At 32.0% G+C, this 13,316-nt stretch overlaps 2 long non-coding RNA genes across 3 annotated transcripts; both read left to right on the top strand.

Moving 5' to 3' along the window:
* The first annotated feature begins 1,003 nt into the window (after positions 1 to 1,003).
* On the top strand, positions 1,004 to 3,810 carry LOC107801471 (uncharacterized). The gene is made up of 3 exons (XR_001651646.2): positions 1,004 to 1,200; positions 1,540 to 1,659; positions 3,403 to 3,810. It is a non-coding gene; the product is annotated as an uncharacterized LOC107801471 (long non-coding RNA).
* Positions 3,811 to 7,301: 3,491 nt separating this feature from the next.
* On the top strand, positions 7,302 to 13,064 carry LOC107801472 (uncharacterized). 2 transcript variants are annotated; one of them, XR_012698282.1, is made up of 5 exons: positions 7,309 to 7,477; positions 8,592 to 8,846; positions 8,934 to 9,184; positions 9,565 to 9,657; positions 12,728 to 13,064. It is a non-coding gene; the product is annotated as an uncharacterized LOC107801472 (long non-coding RNA). The 2 variants fall into 2 exon arrangements; XR_012698280.1 differs by having other exon boundaries at positions 7,302 to 7,477; positions 8,934 to 9,657.
* The last annotated feature ends 252 nt before the right edge of the window (positions 13,065 to 13,316 follow it).

The following is a 13,316-nucleotide window of genomic DNA, read 5'->3' on the forward strand; positions in this document are numbered from 1 at the left end:
AACCAATTCGGAAATAAATTTGCATAGGTATGATCTATCTTTGCATCTACTTCGTCCTTTGATTTGTCAAATGCATTTCTTAGATGATTATTATTTATATTATGACCGTTTTGTAAGTTGTAGTATAAATATAAGTCCACCACTTCTTGAATTAAAAGATAAAATTAGGATTTTAGGGCAAAAGGAAAGTACTAGGGTTATTTCTTCTTATTTTGTTGGTTTCTCAAGTATAGATATCTGCATTTAGTTCAACTAACTACGCTGATTGACACATCGTTGTTCCAGCAATGTTTTGGAATGTCACACTTTTAACATTTAGACCTTGCGCGGATTTACAGTCATAAAGAAAGCTTCAAATAATAGTCCACTTCACAAAGTGTACATGTATTTTTTTGTGTAGATAAGTGTTACGTGTGTTTGTGTATATGTTTATAAATACACGAGGGTTTGTTATTTAAATTTGAATGTTAGAACATATTTCAGCTAAGAACACATTCTGAGACGATGTTACATATTGCCAGTTTCATCGGAACACCTCAAAATTTACAATGTTACATCTCAAGAACTTAAAACTGCACCTTGACTAGATTAGATCAACAAAAAAATAAATCAATAAAAATAACTGCAAAAATAACTCATGCTAAACAGTAAACAGTTATTGGGCTCGTGCTCAGCACCGGCAACACCTCACTAGTACTACTAGAAATTTGTCCTATTGCAAGAGTTTCCCAGCAACGGTTATACAACCGTTGCAATAGACCTTCTAGCCGTTGCATAAGCCTTTTGGGTCTATAGGGACAATTCTAAAGCGTTGCAGTTTGTAAAATAATCGTTGCAATAGAGTCCCCTATTGCCACGGTTTTGGAAATTGTTGTAGTAGGTGAGTGACTTTGTTGCAACGGTTGTGTTGAAAAAGGGCTATAGGGATGGTTCTTGTTTCCCCTCTTATTTTACCGCTCCTATATTTTCATCACTAAAAAGTAAAATACAGGGCCACAACCTATTTTAAATAGCTTTTTAGATTGTTTTTAAGTCTTACATCACCTAAAAGGCTAAAACCCTTTTCACACAGCCACCATCGACTGCATCGACACTATTCCTCCGGCGAAGGCAATGCGACCTCTGGCGTAGGTTTCCCCTCCGCATCTTCCTCTATTCTCTGTTCTTGCTAGCTTGAGAATTTTGGAGTTTGAACATAAGGTAACTTTTTTCCATAAATTTGTTATTCTTCTATAAAACATTTATGCTTTTGTTTTCCTTTTTCTTTATATTATATCGATACATTTTGTGATTTTGATTTCTAATTTGGAAAAAGGAAGTTTGAGTTGGTATGGTTTCTAGTTTGAGAAAATTAAAGTTGAGTTGGTGGATTTTGATTTATGAGATCTGCCGAAGACAAAACTGGGTTGCTATATTTTTCTTATTTTTTGTCTTTTTATTTAGTCCTATTTCAAGATATGCTAACTGGAGAAATGTACTTCTGCTATTTGTGATTCATTTTTGGTCATTTTGGTGTCCGCTTTTGTTGATTACCGATAGAAGGAAGTGAAAATGAAGGGGGAAAGTGAATATCAGTCAAAAGAAGATAATATTTGGGAACACCCTGGGAAGAGGATATTTTAGCAGCTTCTCTCAAAGAGTTTAATCTTACAACTGAAGGTATGATTCACTATAATTTTTTCAAGGAAAACCTAAAGTGTGTTGATCATTCTATCGTAAGCTGGATATGCCATTTATGGTAGTGGTGGGACATTTTCCTGTTGCTCCTTCGTTAGTTTATCTGTTATACTATTACTTAATGTCATACTTTAATACTTGGATAGTTCTTCTTAATTTTTTAATCTCTTATCCTGGATTGTATGTTATTTAGTATGACAATATTTTGCCTAAGCACACATATATGAAAAGGTGTTTGATGTTGTAGGTTTTAAAAATACTAAAATTTTCACTCAGATGTAGAGAAGTAAGGAAATGGTAATGTGGAATCCTACTTCAAGCAAATCCCTTAATGAACTAGTGTGTTTAGTAAGTCAACTTTATTTTTATTTTTTGAAAAATTGTTACCTTGTTGTGGTTAATGGGATTTGAAAAATCTCGGGTTAGAGACAGATGTAATTTTCTTGTACATTATTATAAATGCTATTTTTATTTTTTTGTATCTACAAAAACCTCTTGCTTGAAAACTGTTGGTAATGGTACTAATTCTCTTCTTCCTTCGACAAGGTAAGAACTTTAATATTTTTTGCTGCCCCTTTGATATGTGATGTAGTGTCCTTTTCAACAGCTTTTTCCAATATATGCAAATTTATATTCATATGATGCGAGTAGTGCAGTAGTGGAATACTGCATTTTCATAGGGCAATCTCTTTGGACTTAGTGGGAAAAAATCTACGGGAAATATTTCTAAGAAGTCACATGTTGAAATCAATTGAAAGAGTTAGACATGGCAAAAGACCATCACTCACAAACGATAATATGACTGGCTTTTATGACCGTTGAACCTTAATATTAATTCTTTACTCATTAATAGTTCGAAGAATTGTCAAAATACAACTACCCTAAGAGCTAGTTGTGGGAAAGTCTTTTTAAGACGTTGGCATAGAATGAACAAAGAGAGCTACCAATTTATGAATAAAGACAGTTCCTTTTTCCTCTGTTGTATAACAACACCTTAAAAGATTTAAATCAAAAATAATAGTTAAACAAGTGAATGCAAAGCCAAGAATCAATTTTTTCCTATCTACAATTTATAGAATTCATTATGTTTTAAGAGCCAGTGAGCTTTATGTAATCTGTGCCATAAATTTTATCTATTATCACTACCTTTATCATCCAAAAATATCAAGTTTTTTTTATGTTCTACTTTTGATGCTTCATAGTTGGTCAGTCTTTCTGGTGTAGTGCCTTTTTTATTTACTAGTGAACTTGGTGCTTCTGGTGTTTCTTAAGTTGGAGATTGAGGTCATTTTGAGAATTATTCTGAAGACTTTTAATCGGTGAGGGGCTTAATAGTTAACTGATAGTACTAATCAAGAAAATTAATTAACTGATAGTAACAATGAAAAAAATTAGTTAACTGAAAGTACTTGAGCTTCTATAGAGTATATAGTGGTTCTATGTCCATCAGAAATGACGATAGAGTGTTTTTAGCTCTCGTCAATATAATAGTTAAAATACAATGCACCTTTTACCCCAATTTCTAATATTTGTTATATCAAATTTTCTTTTTCATTGATCTATCAGAAACTTCGTTTATGTACTGTTATAATATTTTCTTGTAAAGAAACTCAGTATGTCATTATTTTGGATTTTATACTGCTCATTTTAGTTGTTATTTGAGTTTATAATTATACAACATGCATTTGCTCAAGCTTTCTAATATTTATTTTTCATCTTTTGCAGGTAAATCAAATGAATAATGGGAAGACGAAAGAAGTAAAGATAATATTTGGCTGGCCGGTGCTACACTCTTACATGTTCTAGGAATCCACTACAAAAAATTTGGTAAATTGTGACGGTTTATTTATGGGGTCATAAAAAACTTCACTATACGTTTGTTTTATGACGTTTGAGCCAACCCCCACAAAATAGTTCTTATTGTGGCGGTTTAAGTGTGGGAGTCGTAAAAGACCCCTATTGTATATTCAATTCGTGGCGTTTGTTCCCACCTCCTCAATTTTTTTTCTTATTATGGCGGTTTCTTTGTGAAGGTTTTTGATAACCTCCACAAATATATCAATTCTAGGTATTTGAGAAATTGTTGTAATTCGATGCAAGTTAACGATTATTAACTCGTTAAAATTTTATTTATTTTTTCCACCTTATTCCTTTAAAATTAAATTAAATTACATATTTTAGTTAAAACTTTGCGAATTAATGCAATTTACGTCAATATCTATACCTTCTAGTTTGTAATCTTTTTCTCCTCACTTTCTTCAACTACAAAATGAAAGGTCTTTCATTATTTCTCTATGTCTTACTCGCTAGTTTTTCTTTGATTGTCTTTGTGCATTTCTTTAATTCATATCTCCATCTTTTTGTTTGAGATAATTTAAATTTTAAAGGGATATAAATAATTGCAATACTTAGCATGCGGATTTTCTTTATTTTCATCATAGCATGTGTTCTATGTTCAAATAGTATTTTTAAAGGCGGGTGTGAGGTAGGCCATTTTACTACGGGACGAGGCGTAAGCCCAATCTATCTTTAAAAATTTTAATTTATAAAAGACGCATAATAAAAAAAGTATATTAAAGTTTAAGAAATTAAAAAAAAAATAAACTCATAAAAAATAAGATATCTTGTATGTTTTTATAAGTATAAATAATACAATAGTGTTAAAGTTACTATGAGATACAACTATAACGTCTTAACTTTCAAAAAATTAAAAAATTATAATTTCCTTAAAAATGTATCAATCTTTACATTTTACCTCCCTAAAAGTAATTAATCAAGAAAGTTCATAAATACTAGTATAATTTAAAAGATTACTCCTTCATGTATATACAAAATTACTTTTAAAGAGTAAAACAATAAAAGCCTGATAATTTAAGACATGAAGACCAATGGCAATAAGATACAATTTTTACTATCTAATTTAGAAAAAATAGTCTAATGATATTCATACTCACAATATTCTCAATTAGTAAATGTGTAATTATGTGGCTCGTTATTTGAGTTATTCTCGAATAAAAGTTTAATCATAACTTTGTTAAAGAATTGAGCATCAATAGTGTTAATTAGATAATTTGACACATGATTTGAGTGGGAACTACTAGACAAGCCCTTACCATTAGGCGTTATGCGTGTTTTGGGCGCATAGTCAGACGCTTTGGGGCGTAAGCTCACATAACTAAGCTCCACACATATACTTCAGGACTTTTTGAATAGTGCTCCGTCCAGGTATGGCTAACCTTGAACGTGCCCCAAAAGAGTCTTTAAACACTATATATATTAAATAAAAAATTTAATAATTAGAACTTTGTTACTTTTATCTAATTTATGAGTTGTAGTAATTCTGAATTTTAGATGAATTTGTAATTGTTTTTGTAAATTTTTCTATATTTTCGTTTGTGGTTGTTTTGGATTTTTGTTTTGTCCTTACTTTCTTATTATTTCTTGTTTGGTAGATAAATGAACTGTGTTTAAGTAAGTTTTACCAAATATATGATATCTATTTTCCAAATGTGCTTCTATTTAAATAATTATAATAATATATCTGTCTATCTATCTATATTATATTAAAGAGTAATTTTCAGAAAAGACTATTGTTCAATGACTATTAACTTCATATAGCTACCATATACATAATTACTTCCCGTAGCTACCTTTCAGTTGTTATGATAATGTATTCGGTGTATTCGAGCTACTATATTCATGAATACAGTAGCAAAAATCGGCTAAACAGTCCAGCTGTCAGCTGTTGTATTCACATGTATTCATACCATGTATTCATGAATACAATGTAATAATAGGTCTCGTCAGTTGTTTAATAATAGAAAACTGCAAATTTAACGGGATACACTCCTAATATAACTTACCTAAATCAATTATAACATACAACATTATCAATCCAATTAATGATAAGATTTATCAGATGCTAAACACCAAAAAATAGAGCATTCTTCAGAGTTTCAGTCCCTCTTTTTTCTGATACAGTTCGAGTTTTTTTTTCCTGACATTGTTCGAGGTTCTGCTCGGAATTGATACAAGTATTTACAGAAATACTTTGAAATTCGATTTTATGTATATAAATACATCATGTATTTATGCCGGATACAACCTTTAATAGTAACCTACTGCCTGTATATTTCATAATAAATCTAGTGCTTGTATCTTGTTGTATCTAATAGTTGTGTTCAATGTATTCAAGTTTATTTTTGTATTCACAATATTTTATTTATTCCTAATACATGGTATTACTGCTTTATTGAGTATATTTCATTGGTTGTATTAATTGATTTTCTATTTGTATTGAGAGTATTTTATTGTATTTCATTGTATTGTTGTTTTAAATACAGATGGATACAGTTAGGTTGAAAATACAGATTAATACAGTTAGATTGAATGCATAACTAATTGATGAATAACATCAAAATAATAGAACTAACAATGTATTTAAATATGTTGTTGTATGAAATCAAATACATCTAAATACAACAGTCAAAAATCACTGTACAAAATAAAAATCTGTGTATGCCTTATCGAATACATATAAATACTTCTAAATGCAAGAAGAGAAACTCACAAACTAAAAATTAATGTATGCGTACCCCAATACATATAAATATATCTACAATTAGGGTCATTGCGTATTTTTGTTCTCCTTTCTGCTTCAATGGTTGTTGATGAACCTGCAAATACAATTCCATTATTATATGTGAATGGTTTAACCCATTTCCCCAAACCTAATCCTAATGTCATTAGTCGCTGCCACCATCTCCTTTGTCCTTTCCTCTTCCATGTCAACATTCAAAATCAATTCAGCTATGAATATACCATGTCCGCTCCACTTTGGGAAAAGATACAACTCATATTAGAAACTTTGTTCAAAACTGAAACTCATGTTAACAGAGATGAAATCCAGCAAATCGAGATCTAGGGTTTGAGAACAATCTAGAGAGAGAACGTGCAAATAAAGGAGAATCGTGGTTCAACAATGGGGAAGACAATGGCGTTGTGAGAGAGAGATCGTATAGAGAGAAATAAGATACGGTGATTTTGGGAGAGAATAAACTAAAAGAATGAGAAAAAAATATTAGACAGCGTATTTAATGGCTTAACGGTAGGAAGGGACCATAAATACATATTTTGTTATAAAAACTAAAAGGTAGCTATAGAAAATAATATTTTAAAAGAGTTTTTATTTATAATAAATAGGGTGTAAAGCTTTGCTATATGAGGTAAAATTTCCTATATTAAAAGCACGAATCCCTTAGCGAAATATCGTTCGTCTTTTTTACCCTTTAAAAATAGATTTCACACTAGACAGAATAATCATTTAATTATTTTCTCAATATTTAGAACTTGTAGGAACCCCTTTTATTTAGGAATTTTAAATCGAATAAGATTTTAGTTTATACAAAATTTCCTTATTTAAATTGTTTATAATATTGAATTCCCATAAAGACTAGAAACTGAGGATTCGGTATTCTATAATAAACTTTAAGTAACGCAGATCTTTTTAGCTAGGGACATAAAAGGCATCTTTGCCATAAGCTTCTTCTTTTTTGCCAAATCTGCTTCTATTTAAATAATTATAATAATGAAAATTAAATAGAGGAAAAACACTTATAGTATTTCCCTCGTTTTTTAACCCAACTACTCAGATAACTTCTCTTTATTCCCGCCATTGTTTCCCTCCATATTTCCACCTTCCCCTCTTCTCCCATTTTCTTCGTTAGAAACTTCCATTTTCAGAGCTATATATTCACCATATAACTCCTCTTGGAGAGATGAAGTTCTTGGTGAGCATTAGGTCAGTTCTCTTTTTTATTTTTATATTTTAATTCTCTTAAGTTTGTTCATTTTAGTTTCATCAATATGATTGCTGGACTCACATTTGTGCTTTATATTCAAGATGTAGAAATGTAGTTTAATTCGCTGCTTAGCTTTACCCAAATCGTGACATTGTGTAGTTCTTTGATTCTCTGTGGTCCTCTTTGCCAATTACTTTGGTTTGACTGTTTATATAGTATATTGTGGTTTGTTTTCTTATTTTATTTTGCAGTTAAAAAAAAACAGATCTTTTGGGGCTCTAGATTGGGTTTGTTGGGTAGTTTGTGGATAATTTTTTGTATCATCATTTGTCTGATGTTTAGTTTGTAGTGATCGATCATTCGTTTTGGTGTACCTTAAGAAGTGTGTTCTGTTTGTTTTGCTTAATCGATAATTCGAGAAGATGTATTCGAAAGTTAAACTGTCTAAGGATAATAATTATTGCTCCTGCAAACCAACTCTACTATTTGGAGGCCGGGATAGTCCGATCACAACTTTAATGTTAAAATGCCTAAAAGAAAAAGAGATTTGTTGGGATATGGAAGAGAGCTGGTTAATTTCAAGTATACATTGATTGTCTAAAGCAATATCTAATTTTATATGGATAGAAAGGTAATAAAGCAAAACCTGGAGATGCAAAGGAAACTACAGTATCAAATTAGGTAATTGGGGGGTTACCGATATAAATGCTTTGTAGTAGTTATGTTACTTCATTGTATTTTTGGCTATTCTTGAGGCTGATTGAATTTGGGAAAGTGAAAATCAAAGTTTTAACAAAAGGGGAAATTTTGAATGGAAGCAATTTTTCTTGATTTATAGCTTGTTTGGATGGTTGTTAGCCATTGTTTCATACCATTTTGTACTGTATTGTATTGTGAAAAAGAAACTAGAGCAGCAAAAATATGTGCAAGCGTGAAATCTGTGAACTACTTGCACCGATGAAATCTAAATATTCGTGAAATACAAGTCAATTCCAACTTCTTTTGGCTTTGTTCGTTCTATCACATACTACTTTAATTTGATTAATGAATGCTTCATCTCAGATCCTCTTCATATTTGATTCACCTGTAGCTCTTTTTCTTATGAATATGCAGCAATGCCAAAGATTAAACGTTTTCGGAATCCACTAAAGTCAGCTCGTGAATCACATGATGCTCATGGACATTCTTCATCATCAACTCCAGTCCAATCACATGCTATAGAGCCCTCAACAACAGTACAAGCCCTCCCACATGCTCATGAAGTCTCGCAACAAGAACAAGCTCCAATTCCACCTTCTAATTCAGGTGCAACATCTGTGCGCTGTCCAAGTCGTGAATCTACAAAATATTGGACAGTAGAGGCAAAAGGTATATGCCTTACATGTATTTTTACTTCAATTTATGAGAATCTTATTTTTTTCCTTTTTGGTTGAGTAACTTGTTTTCTTTTTAAAGACTCAAAAAATGCTACCAAGCAGATTAGGGTAAAGGTCAATGAGGTTAACAACCTAACTGTTGGGGAGCGCATCATTGTGGGTTTGATGACTACAACGCAACATATGGTGAAGCGCAAGGGATTGCTCGTTGGATATTGTGGATAGTTGGCAATTGATTGTAATTTGTTTCCGATTAGTTTTGAGAAGTGGTCAGGGCCATCAGGCATGCCTAAGAAGTACATGGAAGACTGCTATGAAACAATACTGAAGGTACAAGTGTTATTACATACATATGTACTTATTGCACCTAGATTTTCATACACTTGAAAAAACTAACTTCTATTTTTTATTTGAAGCCTCGATTTGATTTTCGTGTAAGTGAGTCCATTGCATACAGATACTGCAATGCTAGTATTTCGAAAAAGTGGGCTACACATAGGCATAAGTTGTGGAATGAATATTTTGACCGAGCCAAAAGCAAAAATGAAATCTAAGTAATGTGCCAGCAGGTATAAATAAAGATCAATAGGCTAGTTTTGTTGCTTACCGTAAAAAATCATCAACAATGGTAAGATTCAGATTATTTTAACAAGTTTCATCATAATTAAATGAAGATGATTTTTTTTAATTTGTATTTGTTTTGTTGATAGGAGCTTTGTAGAAGAAATAAAGAAATTCAAAAGAAACAAAAAATGCCACATACTGGTGGATCAAAAGCTAACTCGAGAAGACGATATGAGCTGGTATGCACATTAACTTAATAATTTTACTATTTCTCTAATTAAAATGTTTTGTAATAACTTTTTTAATACATTCTTTCTTAGTTTTTGGAAACTGAAAAAACTCCTAGTCGCGGAAAAATATTTATTGAAACTCACAAGAGAAGGAATGAATCGTTTGTAAATGATGCGGCAATGACTATAGGGGTAAGTATATGTGATGACCCAAAATGTCATCTTTAAATTTAATAATTAATTTTGTGTTCTAAGACTTCAAAAAGCACTATTTATCATTCTTCGACTTGCGTGCGCAATTCGTAAAATTTTCCAGAAAGTTTTCAGGTGAAAAAAATGGATTAAATGTGAATTAGAGCTTTAAAACTCAACTGATTTGACTTTGGTCAACATTTTGAGCAAACGGATTTGGATTAGTGTTTTGGCGATTCCGGTAGGCCCGTATCGTGATTTGGGACTTAGGCGTACGCCCAGAATCAAATTCTGAGGTCCTTAGCCCGAGATATGGAATTTTGATGAAAATTAAAAGTTTAAGTTTAAATAGTGACCGGATGTCAAATTATGTGCAAACGACCCAGAATAGAATTTTGATGATTCCAACAGCTCCGTATGATAATTTTGGACTTAGGAGCATGATCGGAATTTTATTTGGAAGTCCGTAGTGGAATTAGGTTTGAAATGCCAAAAGTTAAATTTTTGGGAAGTTTGACCGGGAGGTTGACTTTTTGATATCGAGGTCGAAATCCGATTCTGGAAATTGGTATAGGTCTGTTATGTTATTTATGACTTGTGTGCAAAATTTGAAGTCATTCCGAATTGATTTGATGTGTTTCGGCACAAGATATAGAATTTGAAAGTTCAAAGTTCATAGATTTTGATTTGAGGTGCGATTCATTGTTTTGATGTTGTTTGATGTGGTTTGAAGACTCGACTAAGTTCGTATTGTATTTTGGGACATGTTGGAATAATTGGTTAACGTCCCGAGGGTCTCGGGTGAATTTTGGAAGGTAAACGGAATGGATTTCGGACAATGAGGGTTGCTGGAAATTTGCAGAAATTTTGCTAGAAATTTACAGAAATTTCGCGTGGAGCCAATTTTGGAAACTTATATCTCGCAATTCATAAGGAATCAAAAAATTTTCAAAACACGAAAGTTGTAGTCGTTTGATTCTAGTTTCCAGAAAGTTAAACCATTCATTATTTGGACATTTGTACATAAAGTTATGATGGATTCAATGAAGGCTGGTAGAGCAGTTTCGCCAGAAATTCTGATGCGTGGAGCCGACTTTGGAAGTTTAGATCTCACAATTCATAAGGAATCGAAAAATTTGCAAAACATGAAAGTTGTAGTCGTTTGATTCTAGTTTCCATAAAGTTAAATCATTCATCATTTGGACATTTTTACATAAAGTTATGATCGATTGAAGGAATGATGGTAGAGTAGTTTCTGGTGAACTTTTAGTGACGGAAAATGAACTTTTAGTGACGGATGGGCAGAAACTTAAGGACCGAAAATTGTCATTTCCTTCATTTCGTTTTGAATTTTTGGAGCACGGTTCTTGGGCGATTTTTGGGCGATTTTCACGAGAAAATATTGGGGTAAGTGTTTTTTATCCTATATTGTTTATATTTCATGATTCTATACTCATTTACATCATGAATCCGTGAATTTATGGAAGAAAAATCAAGATTTTTGCAAAATCTTCCAAAAACGAAAATTTAAGATTTACAAGTCGAGTTGTTATCGAAATTTGAAAAAATTGGTATGGGTGGACTCGTAATTGAATGGGTTGTCGGATTTTGTAAGTTTCGTCGGATTCCGAGATGTGAGCCTCACATGTAAATTTTGAGCTAATTTCGGATTTTATTGAAAAATATAATATTTTCTTATGAAATTGATTACTATAATTTTTGTTGACTGTATCGAATTAATTATGACTAGATACGAGTCGATCGGAGTCGGAAAATTTAGGAAAAGGCATAATACTTGGTTAAATTGGAGCAAGTCGAGGTAAGTGACTTGTCTAACCTTGTGTGGGGAAAATTCACCTAAGATTGATAATTGTAATGTGTGAAAAGTCATGTACACGAGGTGACGAGTGTGTACACAGGCTAAATATGAAAGATTATGTTTTAAATTGTGTAAATCACTGTTGCGCATTAATTAAATTATTTCATTTTGTTATATTCTTCATTATTGATTTAATGTTTATATTTTTAAATTTGCTTGACCTTTTCCTAATTATTTTATCTGCTTAGTTGGAACTTGATTTCTTTTATTCTGTGCATTATTTGAAAGTTGATTTTCTTTAAATTAAATATTATTAATATGAAGTATTTGACATTTTTAAACTTGATATTGAATCACCGTATTAAAGATTTTGAAATATTATTGTTGAATTATTTTGGCATGAGCTTTTTATTGTGGAAAAATATTGTTGATGATTTATTTTGGCAAGTTAAATTATTTGAGCATTTGAGGTGCAAATTGTGATATATTGTGATATTGATACGCATGCGGTGGTATAAGGTCTGGGTATTGAAACGCATGCGGTGAGATAAGGGTGGCTTGATACGCGTGGCTAGTTAGGGGAACTACTAAAAGTCATGCGGTGTGATAAGGATGGGTAAAACGCGGGATGGTATTTCGGGGAAAATATTTTCTTTCAAATAAATTGTGAAGCCTCTCGCGGTGAGATAAGAAAATGAGATATTGTGAATTTGTTTATGATTTGGGACTACGAGGCGGTACCTCGAGAGTGCCCTTGTTGATATTGATTTATGGCCGCAGTTGTCTTTGATTATTGTGTGATTTTCTTAAAGTTGAAAAGAATTCTGTTTTGTTTCCACGAGGTATTTATTTGCCATTATTCGATGTAATTAAATGTGACATACTACTTGATTCAGTTTCATTGTCATTTTATCTTATAATATTGTTTAAACATTTTACCATGCCATTATTTATTCTCCAGTAGGGCCTGACCTGACCTCGTCACTACTCTACCGAGGTTAGGCTTGACACTTACTGGGTACCGTTGTGGTGTACTCATACTACGCTTCTGCATATCTTTTTGTGCAGATCCAGGTACATCTTATCAGACCACGCATCAGTAAACTAGTTGTACGAGGAGATTTTGAGGTATATCTGTCAACGCCCGCAGACTCCGGAGTCCCCTTCTATTCTTGTTATGTTGCTTCCTTATTTTCTTTAGACTATGTTATATAGAGACATCGAGTATAAATTCTTAGAAGCTTGTGACTTATTTCTACCGGGTTTTGGGAGTTGAAATTGTTTGAATTGTAGTTTAATTATTTCAGATATTTATTATTATTCTGCATTGATAGGCTTATCTAGTCTTAGAAACTAGGTGCCATTACGATATCCTACAGAGGGAATTTGGGTTCGTGACAGTATAGCTTTGGTGCATTTTTATAACATTATTTTCATTATTTTTGTATAACATTTTGCATCTCAAGTCTTACTATCTTTTACTTACAAATCAATATTTTATCTGCTTGTAGGAACAAATTGAATTGAATATGCCTCAATGTGATACTAACGAGTGTGACGTTTCCCCAAACGATGTTATTGGCAAGATGTTAGGGGTAGAGCACTCTGGGAGAATACGATTGTGATGACAGAAAATGTCATCTTTAAATTTAATAAG

The sequence above is a fragment of the Nicotiana tabacum genome, chromosome 2 (genome assembly GCF_000715075.1).
Source record: "Nicotiana tabacum cultivar K326 chromosome 2, ASM71507v2, whole genome shotgun sequence".
NCBI classification, from domain to species: domain Eukaryota; kingdom Viridiplantae; phylum Streptophyta; class Magnoliopsida; order Solanales; family Solanaceae; genus Nicotiana; species Nicotiana tabacum.